A 24,217-nucleotide genomic window follows, 5' to 3' on the forward strand; every position below is an offset into this window, starting at 1 on the left:
GTGAACCTATCATACATCGTTATATCAAAAATTTGCCTGAGCAACAGCATTTGACCTACTTTTATCATTATTTTTCCAATTCCATACTTGGCTCCCATACATTAGAGTTGGCACTAGAACTCAATTGTAAAAGTTTTGCCTAGTGCGATAAAAAATTGTTTGCCAAAGTAGATTTAAGTGCAACGTTCACTGTTCCCGGCGCTAACCCTCCTTTCAATATCTTTCTTAGTCTTTCCATCCCCAGTAAAAATACTTCCCAGATACACAAATTCTTCTACCTGATTCAGAATATCTCAATTTACACTGATCTCACATTTTGTCATATTTTCATCCCTTTCAAAAATCTTCTTTTTTTTTATCAACATTCATTAACAAATCGTTTTTCTTGCATACATCATAGACTTTTGTTACCAAGAATTGCAGGTCTTCTTTGCTGCCAGCAAGAAGCACGTCACATTAATTTATGTCGTTAAAAATTAAAAAACTGTTTTTTTTAATAAAGAAAAAGGTTCAGAATTCATTTATTTTTGTTTAAAGAGTTACATTGGAAAACACTTGACAATAGTGGTCCTTTTGAACCTGAAAAATGTCCTTTCTGTCCAATTGGCCAGGTAATCTGCAAGGCTATCATCTTACAACTTTAAGAATGGACAAATATTATTGTTAGATACAACACAACTTCCATACAAACGTAGTTATAAACGTTCATAAATAGTCATAGGCATGACTCTTTTGAATTAATTTTAATGCGAAAAAAAACATTTTACGTAAAACAATTGTGGAGGTTTATTATTTGAACATATCTAGATAGTAATTTATTATATAACTTAAAGACTAGTGATACTTTAATCCACAAATTTGGAATTTTCGCGACATCTTCGAGACTGGTATCTTTATTAAGGAGTTCAATGTATTAATACAAAACAGAGGTAAAGATAGATAATTCAAAGTTAAAGTGAAAGTAAATTAAATTAAGTTATTTTTATCTTAAGGATCATTATCAAATTTTTTTCGGGTTAACAAATGAGTTTATATAATGATTTTAAGTATTTTATTTTATTTTCAGTGTCAAAAATTACACTCACGAAGGATGGGACACAATAGCATTATATAAACTCATTAGTTAACCCGAAAAAATGTTGATCATGATCCTGAAGATAAAAATAACTTTATTTAATTTACTTTCAGACAACTTTGAATTATGTATCCTTACCTCTGTTTTGTATAAATACATTGAACTCCTTAATAAAGATACCAGTCTCGAAGATGTCACGAAAACGATGAAACCGGTCACTGGATATTGCAAATTTGTGGATTAAAATATCTCTAGTCTTTTTAATAAATTTTAATTACTTTTAATAAATCTTATTTAATAAATTAAATAATACTTTTTAATAAATCTTATTTAATAAATTACAATTAACTTCCATCAATAATTTTCACTTACAAACTTAAATGTTCTAGATAGTAGTTATTTGTTAGTTCATGTTAAACATATGATCGAATGAATTTATCGGATTTAACCTCAAAGAATAAATAAATGAAATAAGCTAAGCTATTTACAATTTTTGGTTTATAACACACGAAAATACAGAGATTAAACGAAGAATACTTATAAAGTTAATTTGAATATTGGTGAAGACAGAGAAGGGCGAGTAACGTGTTACGCGCCCTTATAAAGGTCTGAGAGAGCTCATCCAACCTCTTTCTCAACACGGACTATCTCTTCGTTCTAGCAACGAGAGAACCCATTTAATGCCCTGTCATCGCTCTAATTTTCTTTCCTCCTCTTTTACAGTAGTAGCCGCTCGATTGTGGAATAATCTACCTACAAATGTTAGAGACGCCCCTTCCTTATTTACATTTAAGTCAAAATTGAGATGTCACTATCTAAATATTTAAATTGTTCCTTTATCCTTTTTCTTTCCTTCCCATTCCCTTTCCTCTCGTCATAGTATAGTGTTAATTTTTTTTTTATATTCATTTATTTTTGTTACTCTTTGCTTTAAATTTTTGTATAAAGTTGTAAGATTCAATATGTCCATGTATTTATAATTTTCTCAAACTGAACGGTTTGGGTAGGTAGGAAGAAATTGCCTCAAGCCGCCCTTATATATATATATATTGTTTATGTATATAAAGTGTCAAATAAATAAATAAATAAAGGTCCATGGGGCCCTGCGGCCATAGATAACAACACATCCTTGTCTCTCACTCTCTGGTCCCCACATATCAAGAAAATTTCATTTTGTCTTTTCGTCTCTTCAGTTCTCCAAATTTTTAAATATTTTTTAATAATCCCAGCAACTGTGAAATTTTAAACAATATTTTCAAATTTGAAATATCAAAAATATATTCTTATGTCAAAATAGTTTGATGTAGATGTAAAGATCTGTCCTGCGTACTGCCAGAATTTTTGGTAATACACGAGTATTGAGAAATCTTTATGACTCGTTTGTGCGAAGTAGACTTGAGAGTGACTCGATGATTTAGGGACCGTGTGAGTTGAAGTACTTTCTTGTGGTGGAGAGGGTTCAGAAGAAATTTCTTCGGTTTCTCTACATGTAGGAATGTAGATATTATCCATGGCTTTATGTCACTGAGCTTCTCCAAGGTATGTTCGGCTATAAAAGTTTGAAGACCAAAAGGAATGTTTGATTTTTGCGCGGTATTATCGACAACCCTAAAATTATGCGGAGCATTATTTTTTATTTGCCGGATAATTACCTCTGACAGCGTCAACATAGAGTTTTCGACATTCCAATATACAAGATCAATCTGCCAATGGTTATGCCTGTTGGAAGGGCTATCTTTATGTTAAATAATATCACTTTGGACATCGTAATTTTTCACCTTTGTGAGAGAGTTTTTCGGTGCAAGATTCTTTTACTTTTTAACATATTGTTTTCTGTGTACCTACGTTTTTATGTATACCTACGTTTTATTTTTATATAAACCTAATTTCATATATTTTTTAAATTTAATTATTTCTGTATTTATAAATCAAGATACTTTATTTTGTAATGTACCTTTACGTAAATAAATATAGTAAAATAATAAATTTAATAAATTCGTCATTTTCTGATTAAAGTGGCCTAAAGGCCAAACCTTCCTGGTAAACCTCCCTGTTGCAATAAATTTGGATCCTAATAACTCCATAGGAACAAAATCAAGTCTATCTACAAGTATTTGGACAAACTTAAACTATTTTTAAAAATAAATATACAAATTAGAAGAAAAAAAATCAATATCTTTACTTTTTCAATAAAATCACGCGCGTCTCTAAACAAGAAGCACTTCAGCATTTACTAAGGGCTTAATCCGTATTATTTCGTAAAGAGATGCCGTCTGTGTTCAAAGTATTCCGACGTTTCGGAACACAGATCTATATACGTTCTCAAGTTACGCAATTCCGTATCGTATTACGTTTGATTACCTGTATTGAATTTAAGGGGATGTGCATTCAATTCTTGAGCTGTCATATAAAATCATTAAACATTAATTTAATGCAATTTTACTTATCGGACCGTCTTTAGTTATCTTATTTTCGCTGAATTGGTTTTGTCAGTTTCCTGGTTAGATGGTCAGAGCGTTTGCCTAGCATGAGAGGTCTCGGTTTTAATTCATGTTGTTCTTAACTATTGTTAATTTATTTATTTATTTATACACACATTTCATATAAGACAAAATGGCACAAAAAAAACTGTTTGACAAATTTTGCTTTTAGTAGGAGTAGGCTCAATATATGAAAAGTTCGGCAAGTCAGAAATATTAGTATGCCTAATGCTGCAATCGGTTTAAATATGGGCAAACGCCTGTTCTAAGAAACCGATTCGTTATTTTTTTTAAAGAAATACTTGAGTTCTTATTCTTGTGTTGAAAAAATAGAAATCAAGTTGTGGTAGAGTGGGATTTGAACCTTGAAACTTCGGTCGATTAACTCATTTTAGACAATTCAATTCGTTAATTTATTTGAAATAATACAAACATTCCAAACTAAAATTTAATACGTACATATTATAAAAATACCAAAAATACATAAAGAGACTCTGGTCAAAATAGAAGGAAAATCCTGCTTCGGGAAACCCCTTCGGATACATGGAACATATCAACATATAGAGCGATTAACATTTTAAAACAGAGATGAAGAACATTTAAGATAAGGTAATATAGAAGTCTAGGTATCTAAAGGGCTTACGACCTGTCAATGACTGGTTTAGGTGGCCACTTTACACACACACGTGTAAGATTTACCATTCTGCCCATATTTGAAGATCTATATTCCTTTAATTTTTTCATCTGTTGATGTTTGTTAAGGTTAAGAGCTAAAACCTTTATTTATGCGGGTGAGATTCATCTAATTGACAGTTCATAAGCCCTGTAGATGCCTATACTTCTATATTACCTTCTCTTAAAGGTTCTTCATTGCTGTTGTAATATGTTAATATGAATAGCTCCCAGGGAGATGAATTCAGTCCTTGTCTACGATTATTTGGAGAAACTCAAAATATTGTTGATCCAGAGAGATGTTGTTCAGCGTAGCGGTAGCCCTTCAAACAGGCATAACTATCGACATGTAGGTCCTGTATATTTGAATATGAAACAATCTATGCTGACGCTGTCTTACGTAATTATCAGGAACATACAAGCCAACGCTCATCTTAACCGCAGAATTATCGACCTTCAACGCAACAATCAATAAAAATGTATAGTAAAATACACATTCCTTCTAGTCTCTAAAATGTTGTAGCCGTATAGATTGATACATATATTTTTTAATACAATTGCTCCGATGTACAGTTTAGACATTTTTTAAATATTGCTGCCAATCCACTCAATTTAAATTGAACAGCACATTTTCTTTTATTTAAATAATATTCGGCATATCCTTGTGTTTGTCAGCCTTACTTTTTGAAACCGGAATAATGGTAGTTTCTATAATTAGATTAATATTTTTGGCGGCTTTATTATTTAATTTGATCCTTCTCCTTTCATTAGCACGAATTAGAAAAGCTATAGAAAACCTCGTACAATGGTTCTGCAATGAAAACGAAACGTCGAATGTCCATTGTCATTAAATCCGGTCCTCGCACAATGGGCCAACCCATTTTGATATGATATCCATCATAAAACATAACTGAACTTCACTATAAAATATATTTCTTCGATAAAATCAGGGTTGTCGAAAAATTTTACAAACGATTTTAGCACCGTTCAGAAAATTTATTTTTTGTTCTTGATAATATTTTCAAAATAATACATTTAAAAGAATGTAATAAAACATTTATAGTATTTAAATTTAACAATGTTTGATTATGTCCAAATGCTTGCAGACTTGCTGGATTTCCTCCCTAGGGAGTTGTTCATTTTTTAATTTATTTCAACAGAGAGGGAAAACATTTTTGAGAAGTGAATATGGAAATCTACACTTAAACCAGCCAGTGACAGGTCATAAGCCCTGTAAATGCCTAGACTTCTATATCCCCTTCTCAAAAATGTTTTCCCTATCTGTTGAAATAACTTCAAATATGAATAACTCCCTAGGAAGGAAATCCAGCAAGTCTGCAAGCATTTGGACATAATCAAACATTGTTGAATTAACTACCTGGTAAAAGGAGAAGTATAAAAATTGGAAAATTGTTTTCAGGCGTTGCCTAGTAGGTGATTTGGTTCAGCCGGATGAATCTCACCCACGTGATAAAGGTTTCAGCTCTTTTACTTCACAAAAGTCAACAGATGGAAGAGTTGAGGAAATGTGGATGTTTAAACATGGGCATGAATGTTACACAGTGTGTAAAGTGGCCACTTAAACCAGCCAATGACAGGCCATAATTGTCTTTTTGTGAAAATCACCTCAAGGGCGCTGTACAATAAATAAATATCCCAACACGTCTTGCAGCTACAGAGCGCATGGACGGTTGGGATTCTAGTTCCTCGTCTCCAATTATGATATATTACAATTATGACATATATGAGCTAGATCACAGAACGTCTTGCAGCTACAGAGCGCATGGACAATAAGAAATCTAGCCCCTATTTACATTTTTATTTTTAATTTTTTTATTTGACAATGAAGTTTAGAGTTTAAGTGATATTTTAAAAACGAAATAAAAAGCAGATTTATAAAATTAGAATTTAGATAGCAACAAGTCTTGCAGCTACTGAGCGCATGGACGGTTGAAATTCTAGACCCCATTAGTTAGTATGATTAGTATCTCAACGAAGACACCAAGAGTACCTCTCGAGACTGGTAGAGAAAGAAAATTCATTGAGTGATTGTATACTAATAATAACTAACATTAATTAATTTACAATTATTTAGAAAAATAAGAAAGTTCCTACTTCTGATTGAATAAAATGGTTTAAAGCGCGGCCCTGCGTTTTTCTATGATGACAAAAAGTTGTAGAATTCACCCTTAATACATATAATTGAGTCAAACTACTACGATTTGATTAGTGTGAAGGAAATTAAAGGTAAGGGTAGTGTGTTATTAGGAAAAGAAAAAAAAACCTCACACAAAGAACTATGTTGAGAACTATATTAAATGATTTTAAACGTATATATTAAAAACCGTACGTATGATTTAAAAAAATAAATTTATGTCATATTATCATCATCAAACCCATATTCACAGGGACTCAATAATGTATAGGGCACTGCATTAGTTCACGAAATATAAACAGTGCATATGAGGGGCGAATCGTCCAAATAAGCGATTATGCACAGCTTACCATTATATGTATTTGTGTTTGGATAATTATGTTTATAGTAACTATGTGTTTGGAAAAGTGAATAAAATACCATCTTACCTTCATGTAACAAAAAAAGATCAAGATACGCTACGATTGGTACACCAATGCAGTGCCCTATGCACCATTAGATGCGGAAAGGGTATGATGATGATACATAAAATAATTGTTTTTTGTTTTAAATCACCACCACCGTCTTTATTTTTCTAAAAAAAATATATCTATTAACTACGCACTGCACCCAGCTTGTCTCAGTGCACTACAAAATTAGACGATATTTGTCATATTTTTTTTATTTTATAGAAAAATAAATATTTGAGTTCTTATGATTTACCCAAATATTTCATTTTGAAGGCCATTTTAAACGAGTAGCAAATAACTCACTATTAGAAAATGGGAATCAAGTAAGGGTAGAGTGGGATTCGAACTACGGACCTTTGAGCCGTAAGTCCGAGACACTAGCCACGGAATCTACAACCCAATTTAAACCTTATTATTTCAGGTTATTCCTCCAAACAAAAAACTACACTAAATTTTACATATTCAACCCAGTCGCGGTTTTTAAGTACGTGCAGGTAAAACAAGCTGCAGATTACAAATATTATTTGAAGATTCTCTATTTGGAATCTAGTTGTTCGAACATTTTTTCCGATGAACTCTTTTTGTTTGATAAGTTACCGTTGACATATTATGTATCACATAGAACATGTGGCGCGAACGCCACTTCGAAAAGTGGCCGTTTTGACATTATCAATTAAAAAACCAATCGGCTAGTGCTCATTGTTGACATTTCAATCATAATGGAAATATCAGATGAATGTAATTGTGGTATTTTTAAATAAACTTTTGTGCAAGTGTTGTATTAAAATAGTGTAGAGTAAATCTACGCATTAATAATGTTAATAATTATAAACTTGAATAATAATTGTTGTTTGAGTTGATTTTCACAGAAACGTAAAAGCCACTTTTAATTATTTTACTCATATACTACGAACTTATATGATAGTACAAATTAACGATCATTTTTATTCACATAACTTGTTGAAAAAATCGCCTCTCGCCACTGGTGCATATATATTATCTATTAAATGAAGGTGATCAATCTTTTCAATATAACAGTTTTAGAACTCGGTTATAGTCCGGTGACTAGTATCGCTGACTCACGGATTAGAGGACTGAGGTTCGAACCGCGCTTTTACTATTTTCTAATAGTTAGTTATTAAGATACAACTCGTTAAGAGGAGGCGCGGTCTAGTTTTTTTTTATACAAAGGTATTCTTGCATTTTCTCCCTGAATTATGGTACTACAGCGATGTTTTTTTTTTTCACACTTTAGATATTTACCATTGGCGGGTTTCTGCCGTTTTTTTAATATGTACCAGTTGTATTTTTGCTGGTATAGAGTCAATGTTAAATATTTCTAGTCTACAAAGACGTAGAACTAATATTGATTACGTAAATATGTTCGGCATACTAAATGGTATAATCGATGTTCCATCATTACTGGGACAAGTAAAGTTTAATATTCCGACTCGTAGGTTGAGAAACAATGAAGTACGGTTCATCGATCGGCACAGAACAATTTATGGCCTTAATTTTCCAATGACCCGTCTTTGTCGTATTGTTAACTCAAGACAAGATCTGGACTTTTTTGATTTAAGCTTACAGCGACTTAAAAAGCACTAAATAAATGGTTCAGATCGTGTCTCGATGTCCCGTATGTTTGTTTGTCAATGCTTCCTTTTTTTTCAAATGTTTTTAACTATTCTGTAATTGTAATATTTAAACCCTATCAATTGTATAAATGGACAATGTCCGTTAATAAATAAATAAACAAATCAATATTTTATAGCAGCTAGGACCATTCAGAACCTTTTTTTGGGGTGTGGAAAACGGGAATACGAGACCTAGTTTTTGTCGATTATCGTTAAGCATATTTAGTCAGGAGATATCCACGGGAGAGTGACAGAAAAAATATTATCACACCCCTCTCTCTGGCTCATATCCTCTTAAAGTATAAATGTTTTGATAATTCCTAAGAACGCAAGTATTTTTTTTTCATAATAAATATAAATAGGAAATAAACGACTCACATAACTACCGAAGTAAACAACTCAGGGGTGTAATAAAATTAATATTAAAAAAAACATATTAATAATACTAAACAAATTTACTTCAAGGTTCCAACATCGTATTAGTTCGCCTGATCCAGCGCTTAATTTGCCATTAAACGGTCATTATTGTAACGATTGCGGTCTTTATAACGGACGAGAATCGTTACAACGGGCCATACCTCCCCGAAGCCACCCCGGGGGTGGAAACATTCCCCTAGAAGCGGCTTCCATCCCCTAACAGAAAATTTCACGATTCGGCGAATACAGACGGACATGCGGTAAAGTTCGCACGAAATAAAAATTGCAAAGAAATCGGTCAAAGTCTTGAATAAAATTTATTGTGTGAAATAGAATTCTATTAAAAAACATTTTAAGCCCTGGGAATCAAAGTTTTAGTAAAAAAACAGAATTTCATTTCACACGTGGTTGCAAAAACCAACTTGACACTAAAATGTGTTGAATTATTTTGCTTTGCTGCTAAGTTAAATATTTAAAAAAATTCTAAATAGAACAAAGACAGGTATAAAATATCAAATCTATTGCTTTATAGATTAACAAAAAAGTTGGATAAAGCATTTTTACTGAACACATTAAAAACCTCAACTTTGCCATGGATATCGGTGTGAAAGAGTAAGTTTTGTCTGAGGTTTCTGGTTGGAATATTTTATTTTATTAAACTCAGTAGTTCAGGCGCATCAAAGAGTGAGTTGAGATTCATTTCGACGATCTTGAAGAGAAGATATATTTAAGCTAGCTTCTAACTTATTATACGTGTAAAGGCTGGAGGTTGGGCTTATCTTTGGATAAGCCCAACCTCCAGCCTTTCATTTTTTAAATTCGATGTTAAACCGATTCAATATTTTTGATGTGGTGGAGACCCGATAACAGAGGAATAGGGAACAGAAGAGAGTTTTAAAGGTATTGATATTTTTTAAGTTAGTTGTGCTTCTGTTAATAAATCCAAGGAGTTTTAAGGGTTTATTGATAACATGTTTAAAATTATTTACAAAAGAAAGTTTAGTGTCAAGTATAGTACCTAAATCTCGTATACTTGACACAGATGATAATATTTCATCGTTCACTGAGTAGTCATATATGATTGGATTTTCCTGACGAAAAACTCTCATATCCTCGCACTTTCTTAGGTTGAGATGTAGATTATTGAATGAGCACTAGGTACTTAAAGACAGATCAGTCATAAATCAAAACATAAATTAGATAAACATTTTACAACAGAGATGAAGAACATTTAAGAGAAGGTAATATAGAAGTCTAGGCATCTACAGGGCTTATGACCAGTCAATGGCTGGTTTAAGTAGCCACTTTACACACTGTGTAACATTCACCATTCTACCTATATTTGAACATCTATATTCCTTCAATTCTTTCATCTGTTGATGTTTGTGAAGTTAAAGAAATAATGGTCAAGACATATGTGATAAACAATTTATAAATTAAATATATTTGCAATGTTATTATTGGAACACACATAGCAATATGTATGATATGTGTGCCCTACTTTAAGATTTAAATAAATCTGACAGATGGAAAGAGCTAAAACCTTTATTTATGCGGGTGAGATTCATCTAATTGAATTATTTCACCTACATACTACTGTTGATAAATTACCTGGTCCATAAAGAAGTATAGAAATTGAAAAAATAATATTTTCAGGCGTTGCCAGTATGTAGGTGAAATAATTCAATTGGATGAATCTCACCCGCATAAATAAAGGTTTCAGCTCTTTAACTTCACAAACATCAACAGATGAAAGAATTAAGGAATATAAATGTTCAAATATAGGCAGAATGGTGAATGTTACACAGTGTGTAAATTGGCCACTTAAACCAGCCATTGACAGGTCATAAGCCCTGTAAATGCCTAGACTTCTTTATTACATTCTCTTAAATGTTCTTCATCTCTTTTGTAAAATGTTAATATAAACAGCTCCCCAGGGAGTTGAATCCAGTCTTTGTCTACAAAAATTTGGACTAACTCAAAATATTGTACATAAATTAGTTCCTAATAGTGATCAATCGCAAGGGCTGTCAATCAGTTTAAAAATCTTAGTGTCGTCAGCAAACAGTCAAATAAGAAAATCATATTTTAGAACGTTGATGAATTAATTGAATAGAAATATTTATGGCAACCCTGCCAGCAGTAGAAACCGGTAAGTAGAAAAATAAAGAAAAAAGATAATATTTTTTTAAATATCTTAGTTGAATTTTTTTGTCGTAGGATTCCTTAGCGCTCGATACTTCCACTCTCTAGCACTAAACACCCGGAAATGCTAATATAACGTTAAACGTGCCTGAAAAGGAAAAGTCAACCAGTTTTGGAATATGGAATAATTGGATGAGGATGTGCAAATGACACAATGATTAAACAAATAATAATTGCACGAAAAGCTATAATAAAAATTATCTTAAGAGTCCCAATCAGAACTAGCTCCCTCGGTATATTCGAAGATCCTTATGTTAAATCTATAAAACAACTTTATGTAAAAGCTCTGTTACTATACGCACACAAACATTATTCTCTACCTTCCATAACTTCTTTCACAAATACAAAAGTTACTAGATACTCCACCCTGATGCTGCAACAAAAAATAAAAAAATACAACCTTCGGTCAAAGAGGATTGGCCTACTACTCGGTTAAAGTGCATAATCTACTTCCATTATCCATAATGACAATTAGTAAGTACTCACAATATAAAATTGCTATTAAGAAATAAATAGTGGAGGTGGGTTGCGCATGGATCGATGAGTGGATCAAGCCAAATAGGTAAAATGTGTGTACTGTTTATGAAATTTTGTCAATTGGTCTATTCAAATTGGTCATGTTTTTTATGATTATTTTAGTTTAAATTGTTTATTATGTTAATTGTAATTAGGTTACTTAGATTAATAATTACGTTTTTTTTAAATTATTATTATGTTAACTTTGTTGAACAACTAATTTAAGGCATGTTTTACATTTTGTAAAATGTTTCCCTCGGCACGGGACACCTCAGTGAAGGAACATTACTCTGTATAAGAAAAAGAACAGAAACAATGTAAAAGAATAAATAAATAAATAAAATAGGCCTAAAAAGTATCGAAAAAATTTTATAGCTGAATACGTGTTTTAAAAAGATGTACCGTAAAATGTATCTTTAGGTGTAAAGGGAGTGGAAAAAGATATACCTAGTTTAACATGTATCTAAAAAGATTCCTCGTGTCAACAGTTATGAGTGAAGTGGGGCGAAAACTAAAATGTTCACTTTAAAAAGTAATTTGTAACAATTTCCTTGTGTTGGTAACGAGTTTACACACTCTGCTGGCAGTGAAACAATTACCAAGTTTGCCGACTCGCAAACCTCAATCTCAGGCAAATTGGATTACTGCACCAATTAAAAGCGAAATTGAGTTTATCGTATTATTATGTGCCAGTAATTACTTCACCTAAACGCGTTAACCCGCAGGGGTGGATTTCGCTTGCCTCGCTTGGCGGACTTGGGATGTTTTTGATAACGAACATTTTTTAAAAGAGAGTTTTTAATGGAAAAAAAGAATTAATTGTTTTTCGTAGGTATTTGTACAAAGGAAAAATACAAATTGGTCTGATAATATCATCAGCAATATTTTGAGTATACCCAAATGTTTGTAGATGGCTGAATAAGAAACAGAGGCAGAATGGTGAATGTTACACAGTGCGTAAAGTGGTTACTTCAACCAGCCAACGACAGGTCATTAGCCCTATAGGTGCCTAGAAAAAGGAAGACCCACAGTCTTTAAAGCGGTTTTGGGTATGTGGAGAGAGTGCTTTCAGCGTATATGCCTAGACTTTCATATTCCCTTTTAAAATGTATCATCTCGAAACATCTCCTTTCTCTTCCGTAATCTCTCCTCCTTTCCTCTTTCCTCTTTTTTCCTTCTTCTCATTGGGTAATAGTATTGTTTTAAGGTAATTTTTATGCAAATACAGTTATATATATTTTTAAATATATTTAGCTTTCTTACTTTTATTTTCTATTGAATATTTTATTTTATTTTATTTATTTATTTTTATTTTATTAGGGAAATCAACAGTTCTACATACATATTTTTAGTAAACAAACAGATATAGTGTATAAACTCAGAACCAATAACAGATTTCCACATAGTATACAAAGTTAGTAAAGAATATATATATTACATATCAAATAAATACAAACAATTTATACATATAAAAATGTTATTTTCAAGTACTCAATAATCAAAGATTTTTTAAATATTAATTTTAAGAACATTAAGTTACTGTAAATATGTTTTGTAACTTGAATTATAAAAACAAAACTTACGCTTTATTGATTGGTTATAAGAAATTTCCATTTGCCAATAAGCCCGCCAGTGTATAATTAACGTTTTGTACAAAAAGTTAAATAAATAAAAAAAAAATGTGTTTCCCCGCTCTGGGTGTTCTGTGCTGTAAATTTTCGTGTAGCAAAAATGATCAAGGTACACGGCTATTGGAGTATAAATGCTGTGATCTATGCACCGTAAGCGTGCAGCGTAAGACTGATTATCTTACCTTCATGTAACGAAAATGATCAAAATACGCTAAAATTATGATTATGATGATGATCTATGCACCAGTGGGCACGGGTGAAGAAATGAGAAATGATGATTTGTAAATCCAATATTCCTGACGCCTTTGCCTGCCCTGTCTAGAATTTAATATTTTTGAAAAACAAATTTAGTATTTTTTTTTATTCAGATAACAAATATAGGTATACAATATTACTACTGAGATATTTTTTTACATTAATTGAACACATATATTTACATTAACGTTTCCCATTACGTAAAAGAAAAAAAACAATTCTTGTGTGCATAATGGGGAGTGAAGTTTTACAATAGTTTGTTTATTTAATTTTTAATTATTAATATTTTTAAGATAACATATAATTACATTTTTTAAATAACAAACGGTGTTTTTAATCAGTGCTACACAAAGAAGAATAATAAATGTAACTTTCTACTTTTTTTCTTAAATATGTTGTATTCCTGACTGCACTTTTTTTCTTAAATATGTTGTATTCCTGACTGCACTTTTTATTTTCTTGGTTCATTTTATTAAAGAAACATATTAGTCCGGTAGTATAATAATGTTGTGCTGTAGTTGTTTTTAATTTGGGAATTCAGATTGTTATTAGCTTTCATACCTACCTGTGAAGTTTTATATTTTACAACAGAGATGGATAATATTTAAGAGAATGAAATATGGATGTCTAGGCATTTACACGTTTTATGATCTGATATTGGCTGGTTTAAGTAGCCACTTTACACACTGTGTAACATTCATCATCCGTCCACATTTCTTCAATTCTTCCATCTGTATATATCCAATTAATGTTGGCAAAACGAAATGAATAACATTTGGCTGCCTTGATTACTCCGCATTTTCTCTCAAATTAAAGGGTTGAAAACATTGAAAAGGTGGACAAATTTAAATACTTCGGCAGCATTCTAAAAAAGACCCAGGTATAGAAATTAAATGCAGAATTAAGACAGCAAGAGCTGTTTTTAATGGAATAAAATCCCTCTTCTGCAATGCTAATCTCAACTTGAAAATAAAGCAAAGATTGGTAAAATGTTATGTGTGGTCTGTTTTGTTGTATGGCTGTGAGACTTGGACTCTGAAAGTGAACACTATGAATAGGCTGGAGGCTTTTGAGATGTGGTTGCATCGCAGAATGCTTAAAATATCTTGGCCAGACCTAATAACGAACTCAGAAGTCTTAAGTCGAGCTAGAACAAACAGAAAACTCTTAACTACCATAAAAGTTCGTAAAATTTCATATCTGGGGCATATAATGCGTGGAGAAAAGTACCACTTGCTTCATTTAATTTTGAAAGGCAAGATTGAGGGTCACAGATGTTCTGGCTGCGAAATATACGAGACTGGACTGACTTCAGGACTGTGGAGCAGATTTTCCGGGCAGCACAGGACTGGGAGATCTTTGCCAGAGTGATTGCCAATGTTACAGATACCTGACAGGGCACTAAGAGAAGAAGAATATATATCCAATATTGTAAAAATATATGTGAAGTGGCTGTTTATAATGTTCCTTTTAATATTTCTCCCCACAGGCGCTGCGGTGGCGGGGGTCGATGTAGATGTGGTGGGGGTCGTATTAAAGTGAAATAAGGAGCAATTAATTCAGCATGCAATGTTACCTCGATAAGCCATTATAATTTGAATTAACGAGCCATTTTGATTGAAACGGTACAAAATGAGCGATTATATTGTCAACTCGTGTGTAATTTTTAAAGAAAATAAACATATTAAAGCTCGATGAATATACATGTTACAACAAAGCCGAAGAATATTTTTGAAAATAAATATGATCAGGTTTCTAACACATGTTGGTTTTTATGAATTTTAGAAAAATAAGATGTTTCAAAAATTTATTTATTTATACAATAACGGTTCAAAGAAATCTTTACAAAAAATAAAAATTTACAAAATATAAATATAACACAATTAAGTTGAGAATAACTAGATAATAATAATTTAAAAAATAATACAACATTAGTATTTAAACAATATTAGTTTTTTGAACAATAAAATAAAAAAATAAAAAATTAACTAAATAATACCTTTATTGAGTGAAATCATCACCATCAGTTGGTTGGAAGAAGTTGCCATTTGGCAATAAATCCACCAATGTACAATTTAAATTATGTCTAAAATGTTAAATAAAGAAATAACAGGAAACAAAGTTAAATTAATGTTATATTTTTAAATCAATCCATTATTTTTCTTACAAATAAGGAGTGAGAATTGCATCAAAACATATTTGTTTAACCGTTCCCTTACTGTGCCAAAGACATCCGCGCGTTACAGTGGTGTGTAGTCAATACACCTGCAAAAGTTAGAGATTTTAAATCGGAAAAATGGAAAATGCATAGGCAATTGCTTCAATCATTTATAGTTGAAGACAAAAGCGATAATATTTTTTATTTAATTGTTAAAAACATGAAAAAAACATCGGCTGACGTTTGCAGCTATAACAAAAAGACCGCCCCTAACTAAGGCGCTAAAGCAACTGCGCACATATGGCGTTCTGTGGTAGTGGTACAGGTTACTTTGCTTTGTCTCTCTCACTCGCAAATCTCCAAATCTGAACCTAGAGCATTGAGAGTGTTTGAGGCAACCTTATATTTGGTACTCTTAAATACGACATACGAAACATTGGTAAACTTTTAAACTTTATCATACCAGTCTTGATATCTTTGATAACAAGTTGTCTTCTTTCAAACGATCACTGAATCAAATTCAATTATAAACACTTCTCTCCTGCTTCCACTCCCACCAAGTCTACTATAACCATTGTGACTTTCTACATTCCTTTATAATAATTTTATTACTTAAAATATGTCCTTAAAACCGCCCATTGGGCGTATCTATAAATAAATAAATGTATGGTCATTCATCTCCAATTTTTTCAAAGTACTTTTTCTTTGCCCAGTAACAATTTATTATTTAATTATAAATTATTTCAATCAAAACGTTAATGAACAACTAAGGATTATCAAATAACTTATCCCAGAATTAATTATATTTATACAGATGTTAAAGTTATTAGATGCAATGTGTACTGGCTGTATATCACCTTTGGGATGAACTTTTAACTTTAAAAGTGCTATATCTCACAACTGGTAAAAAGAAGTTACCAACTTGTGCCAGAAACTGAACGATTTACACAAATTGCAAAAGAACAAATAAATACGTGAGTCTTGGCATTGAAAGGGCTCATTATTTGTTTTCATTAGACGCCGATTTTATCCGTTTACTCATATGCTACCAAGAACTGAAGGATATTAATTTTTGGTCTGTAAAAAGTTTGTATAATATATCTATATAGGTCTATACAAAATTAAAGGTCTATTAAAAATTTACGTTGACAATCAACATTCGTTTTTAGTGGATCCCAATCAGGTTTTTTCCTTAAATGCCTTATAATTTCACCCCATTGATTTCTTTTCACTGGATTTTAAGAAACGAAAAGATAATATTTACTCACGTTTATTATATTTTAAAAACGTATTTCTGTCAGTGCACCACTGTAACTAAAATCAATAGAATTCAAAGGGTAAAATTTTCGCTAAATTAGTTTTTTTTTTAAATAATATTGAATATACGAAGCTAAAAACAGTAGTCTGTATGAACAGTTACGAGAAAGGGTCGGCCCCTTTATCGTACTCAAACTTGAAAATAGAAACCAATGAGTCAAAACCACTCGTCCAGGGTTCTGGCTCTATTTCACACCCGAAACTGTATCCTTCAACCGCCCAGACACGGAGAAATTTATAATCGAGTGTAATTAATTGGAAGCACGCTACATGCAAGCAGTTTGTATGTATAGGTGTGGTTGAAGCGTACTACATAAATACACACATACATGCTAGCTTGCTTAGTCAATACCAATATGAGCCTAAGCGGCTAATTGAGTTAAGTGTAAACTCTAGTTAATCTAAACTCACTCTGCAGCGCCAAACTTTGGTGAAATCGAATTTATTTTTGGGGAATTTTTTTCCTGAAAAATATTCACCCACACATTTGTTTGTTTGATTTTGATAAAATTGTTTATGTTATTTTTCAAAATATTATTTTATACAATTTGAAAAAATACCTGTACACATAATTAATTTATTTCCTTTAGTTAGTTAATAATATCATATATTTTCCGGACTTTACACTAATTTATAAATCTAATTTTGTTAAGATTAACAAATTACAACAAAGATGGAGAACATTAATAGGGGGTGAAATCCGATCTTTTATCTACAAAAATTTGTACAAACTTAAAATATTATTTTAAGTTATTTACGTGGATGTTAATTTTTAAACTACTTTTTTATATATTTTTTGCCCTTACAATATTATTGAACTTGAAAAATAAAAATAGTTAATTAATAATCTTGGCATGTTATATTATATGGAAACTTCACTAGTCCATTAGAGATAAGTCTATTTTTTATATTTTACAACTATGTACAACAAATACAAACTAATACCAATTTTGGACAAAGAGATTTTGAGTATTATTCAACTAAAATCTATAACCTACTTCCACTATATATTAAAACAATCGGTAACGAGTTCAAAAAGGCTATAAAAATGGATAGTGGAGCTAGGTGGAATAGGTTAAATAGATTGTATCATTCGCCCAAACCAATATTGAATCAACTGCTTCACAAATGTATGGCTTATGTTATGTTTTTGTTCTTTCATTTTGAGTTTCGTAATATGAATAATATAGATGTACATAAATTAATTATAAACATAAATACGTAGTGTTTGCTACTGTCTGAATTTTTTTTTATTATCTCTGTTTATTCAATCTTCTTTGTATAAATAAGAATAATCTCAAATGCAAAAATATTGTAATTAATAACTTTTATTTACATATCAGTTATTAATTTAAAAAATACTTGGTATACTTCCACTTATTTATTTTGACCAATTAGCGCTTTCACCCTCTAATTCCGAAGATGCCCATTAGAGGGTGAAAGCGCTAATTGGTCAAAATAAATAAGTGGAAGTATACCAAGTATTTTTAAAATTAATAACTTATATGTAAATATAAGTTATCACATCATTACAATGGAATTCCACCAAGAATTGTCAATAAAAAAATTAAATGAAATTATTTTTAGAATAAATAAATTTTCTTTCATAATTAATACTTTTAGCCCATCATACAATTTTAACCCTAAAAACGGTATTATTTTCAAGGTTAAAATTTTAGGGCCAAATTTGATTATTGATGAGGTTTACATATTATGTATTTGATGGTATTTTTTTTTTTTTAATATCATCATCATCATAATATCTCTTTCAGCACCAATTAGTGCATAGGCCTCTAAATTCAGTACAAAATGCAACGTTTCTTTGTTCATCACTGGTTACACCCGACTGGAGTAATTAAAAAGAAATTGTTTTAAACTTCTACTAAATGTATATAATTTTAAGGATTAATTTTAGTTTTTTAATCTAATGTAAAAAAAAAATATGTTTTTAAAAAATAATTAAACCAAATGTGTTCTAAAGGCAATTTTGACGTGTGTTAATGAAACAAAATAAAAATAAAGGTCCAAAGTCGCATTTCATTTTTTTCTTGCCAACATTATAGAAAGAGTGGATTTCAGTTTAAAAATTCACATATTTGAAAAAAATGTATTCTCATAAATATGTGGTAGTGTTTTTTTATTAAAAATAGTTTTAAACACGTCAAGCTGTTTATGGTAACATTACAACAAAGCTGTAAAATTACTCTGCCGTAATATTGTGATTTACGACATTGGCCCTTTTAGACCCAACCCACAGAATTTATTGTGGTTTTTTTTTTAATATGGTAACCTTTTAAATTATTATTATGAATATTTTGAAATTCTTCAAAAATGGTAGGCACGCCAACCAACGGTTGTAAATCAATGGAATGTCAGATTAAATGGAACCTGATTGGTTCTTGGATTCAATTATGCAGCAGAATCAACCAATCACACGTAAGAGCGATGACATGCAGGCATTCATTATATTCTAAATTCAAACATTTTGCCTAGACACCGACAGCGTTTGTCATCATCATCATCACTTATTATACCCCCTCCAACTGCTCCAAACGGTACATTAACGCAATCATTCTGTTATTAGTACCCATCACGTTTTGATTTTCTTTTCTTTCTATATAATTTTGAGTCATACGCCACACTTTAATCCTGTTTTCGTTTGAAAAAAAAAACATGTGTTTCTTTATGTACACAAATATAACGTATTATTTATTTATTTATTTATTCCACAATTTATTGATGTAACAGTCCATGGAACCAAAGTCCTGTGTTGAGTTGGACTAATATATGTTTATCGATTTTATAACAAACATTCGCTTTAATATATTGTACAGAACAAAAACGTAATTGGAAAATACAAAGCATATCAAATTGGCTTATTAAAATATGTTGAATATTGAATTACAAGTAGCTTAAGTTACGTGGTTAAAATATTTAAAATGGAAATGAAAAAGTGCTCAATATTTATTTTTCAATATTACAACTCAAAAAAACACGTCGAGGATTCAAAAAATAAATTTATTTTGTCAATTTTTTACAACCCTAAACATTTTAGAAAGGGAGAGGGATTATGGTCCTTTCGCTAAATTAGCCCTTATGAAAGGCGTTGGATTACCAACTAAAGAAAAACTTCTGTGAGAATGTGCACTTGGTTATATAAAGGAATCAAGGGCTCATGTTTTGTAAACTAGGGGGTGAAAAACGCTTCAAAAAGGGTGGGTTATTCATTGACTAAGCATCTAGAATGTGAAAAAATATACTGTTATTCTTAAAAATTTGACATAAATATGTAAACATAATATTTAAGCATATTTTGAGTACGTTTGAAACTGTCAAGAAAATTTGAAAACATTACAAAAATGACCCTATAGTACCTACGCGTTTTTTCGTTATTTATTTATTAATTTTAACAATTTATGGGCAAAGTCTATTTTAATAATAAATTGTAAAGATAAAAATAACTATATAATGGAATAAATAACTAAAAACGAAACAATAAAATAAAAAAAACAAGAAATACACAATAAACAACAATTATGAAAATCAGGTTGATTATAAGTGTATTTTTTTTTTACACTTATCATTTTTTTATTTGTTTATTTTTAGATTAATGAAACTACTACCAAGCCACTTTCTTTGGCTTATTGGTGGAGATTTATATGAATAATAACTTATGTCATATTACCTGAATTTATAAAAATAATGAATTTACAGATATAATTTACAGCCGGAAAGATCAGTTATGTAGATACAAATTACTTTTTTTTTTTCATTCACAAAAAATAACACGTATGAAAAACTAGTCTTATAATGACGGAAGAACGTTTTTTTTGCACCACATTAAGTCAAGAGATTATATAAAAAAATTGTGTCCTCACCGGAAATCGAACCCAGAACCTTTCGTACGTGAGTCAACCGTCTTCACCACTACACATATCTGAGTCTACCGTGAGGTATTCTAAAGATGCTGATTATATCTTCACTTAAGATGTTTAATGAGAACATCCATAAAGGTAGAGTGCCATCAGAAAGCGTGCGAATTTTATAAGAATATTCTTTTTTTTAAATAGTTTTTGTAAATATTTATACTTTTTGTTAGTTAAAGTATAACTAGGTGTTAAAATCTTATTTGTAACGTTATCTAAAATAATTACATTACATCACATATCCGCATTGAATCAGCGTTTTGAAAGACTTATAAAGAAAGATAAGAAAAAAATCCAAACCGGTATGGTTATCGCTATCACTGTGACTCTAAAATTATAGTTTTACTTATATATTTACGCTCATATCGTTGTAATCGTAGAACAACGATAGATGTGCAAAAATACGACGCTGGCTATTCGGACAAACTCACAACTAAATCCATATCTACCTACCCGTCCTTCCCATTTCCTAGCGCACTCCACACAACAATATTTTTTCGTGTGAGTGTAGGTAACAAAATCAAAATTGTTGTACACAAATAACGTTCTACAAAATAAGTGCGCTTTTTCTCATCAACATTTTTCATCAAGCCGTGCCTTTTATATTTGAAATTGAAAAAGTTATATAAAGGCTTCTTTTACATGTTTGAAAATATTTTTACACATACGAGTACATTCTGTATTACTACAGTCTGTATTGAATGCCGCAGCGAGACTTATATTTGGAATCTCTTAGTTCAGTCGTATCACTCCACTACTTCGGGAATTGCACTGGCTACGTTTTCCACAGAGGGTGGAATACAAACTATGTTGGCTTATGTATAAGTCACTGCACAACTCTGCTCCAGAATATCTAAGGAAACTCTGCATTCAAGATGAACTAGCTGACAGACGTCTTACGCTTAGATAAGATAAGATATAAACTTTAAATGTATATATCAGTGGCGAATGGTGATTTTATTTACAGGTAAGCTATAAAGAAATATCATATATTTGTACCTACATTGAAGGTAAATAATATAATGTAAGTAATATTTACTATAAATTCATATTTTTCTGTGATTCTGTGTAAAATCAACTCAAACGATGTAACTTCGTGATACATTATATTATATAAATATATTATCCATTACTTTAATCTATAATTCATTAAAAAATAAATAAAAAATACCACTATGAATTCAGTCGATTTTAGGTATTTATTTTAAATGTCAACTGGCCGCATTGTTCTAGTAATTGATAGTGCTAAAAACGGCCGCGTGAAACGCTAAACTTCTTGCAATATGACGCATGAAAGTAATTATGGTCTTATGTCAAAAGTACCATCTCAAAGAAAAATAGTTCTTAAGAAAAAATGTTTGAAATACTGTTTTCCAAATCAAGAATCTTCAAATAATTTGTGCAATCTGCAAGTTTAATCTATGAGAAAAACCCGCACTGGGGTTAATACATTCAAAATATAGTATACTTATTTGTATGAAAAAATAAGCTGGAATAATCGGCTAGTTTCTTGGCTCACCGCAGGCGTTGGGCGCGCTTTATCAAAATTTATATTAGGATAAAAATACAAACAGTGGAAATGATTTAAAATAAATTTTAATAATTAATGGTTTTTTCTGTAAATAAAGTTACAATAAAACATTATTATGGTTAGTCAAATATAATGGTAAGCTGAGCATAATCGCTTCTGTACAAGGTTCGCCCCCGGTATATATGCCCATAAAGAATACAATTCTGAAAGGGAAATAAAACCAGAATCCTGGACAAGTGTTTTTGACTCGGTGACTACTCTCAGATAAAAATCCTGAAGAAGGAATTCTGCCTAAAACTCTGCCTCATAAAATAGTCGTTGGCGTGTTTGCTTACATGCTTGAGGTTCTAGGTTCGATTCCTGAGAGGGTCAATTCGTCAATGTTTGTTTAAAAGGTAATTTTATAATGCAATATTTCACTGTTTATGGATTGGCACCTGATACGTAATACTGATCACCTTATATTTCTGTAACAACAATCTAAAAACCCTACATGTTCTTTTCAAATGCAGTACCTTTTGCACCACCAGGTGCTGATTAGGGTTTGATGATGATGATGATAATGAGTTAAGTAAATACTTTTGTGATGTGGCGAATATGTTTATCTGTCTCAAGGGTTGAATATTAACCCCTCGACCACTGCAGGGCGACTTAATTATGTTACTTTATGTCGAGTTAACCCTTCTCCGTCAAGTCTGAGTGATGGACAGGGGTATTTAACTATTTCACGCACTAATGCTTCCTAATTGATCTACTTTTAATCGATTGGTGAGTATTTTAATAATATATTTAGAGACGAAGAACATTTTAAACAAGAGAATGTGGATATCTAGCCATTCAAAGGGCTTACGTCCTACCCTTGGCAGGTTATAGTGATCATCTTGTGTATCGTGTGACATTCACCATTCTGACTACGCTTAAATTATAGCTATGATTATTTTAATCGCATTTTATCATGATTACGTTTATACCATAAATAAATATGGATGTATAGTTGGCCTCGTAGTTAAATGGTCAGCGCATTTTCCTTCCGTGCATGTGGTCTAGGGTTCAATACCTGACATGGGTGACACGAAATGTTTGTAAAAAAAAAATGTTTTTTCAAAAAAAAAGAAAAAAAAAAGAACATTTTAGAAAAGGTCATACAGAAGTGTCGGCATTTACAGTGCTTATGACCTGTTAATGGCTGATTTAAGTAGCCGCTTTACACATTGTGTATTATAACATTCACCATTCTGCCCATGTTTCCATTTCCTCAGCTCTTCCATCCGTCGACTGTTGTGTAGTAAAAATGCTAAAACCTTTATTATGTGGGTGACATTCATCCGGCTGAATCAATTTACCTACTAGGCAACGCCTGAAAACAATTAACCATTTTTTATACTTTTACCAGTTAGTTAATTCAACAATGTTTTGAGTACGTCCAAATGTTTGCAGACTGCCTGGATTTTCTCCCTGCTGAGTTTTTCAGATCTCAATTTGTACTAGGCAAAGCCTGAAAATATTTTTTCTATTTTTATACTTTCTCTTATGCCAATCAATTTATCAACAATGTGTTAAGTATGTCTGAATGTTTGTAGACAGGTTGGATTATTTTAGATATCAATTACTCCTCAGGGAAGAAATACAGCCTGTCTATAAACATTTGGACACACTAAAAACATTGTTAACGTTTTTTTTCGCTTCAATTTTTTTTATAATTTTAAAAAAGAAATTATTTATTGACAATTCTGAATAGAATTCCATTGTAATGATGTAATAACTTATATTTTAATATACTCGTAAGTTATTATTGA

At 31.1% G+C, this 24,217-nt stretch overlaps 1 protein-coding gene across 1 annotated transcript in view; it reads right to left on the bottom strand.

Annotated features, from left to right (window-relative positions):
• LOC148272624 (retinal homeobox protein Rx1-like) overlaps positions 1-24,217 on the bottom strand; it is a 66,107-nt gene that overhangs the window by 38,732 nt on the left and 3,158 nt on the right. The gene's annotated exons all lie outside the window — the stretch shown is intronic.

The sequence above is a fragment of the Micrasema longulum genome, unplaced genomic scaffold (genome assembly GCF_059751315.1).
Source record: "Micrasema longulum isolate JH-2025_06_02 unplaced genomic scaffold, ASM5975131v1 h1tg002268l, whole genome shotgun sequence".
NCBI lineage: Eukaryota > Metazoa > Arthropoda > Insecta > Trichoptera > Brachycentridae > Micrasema > Micrasema longulum.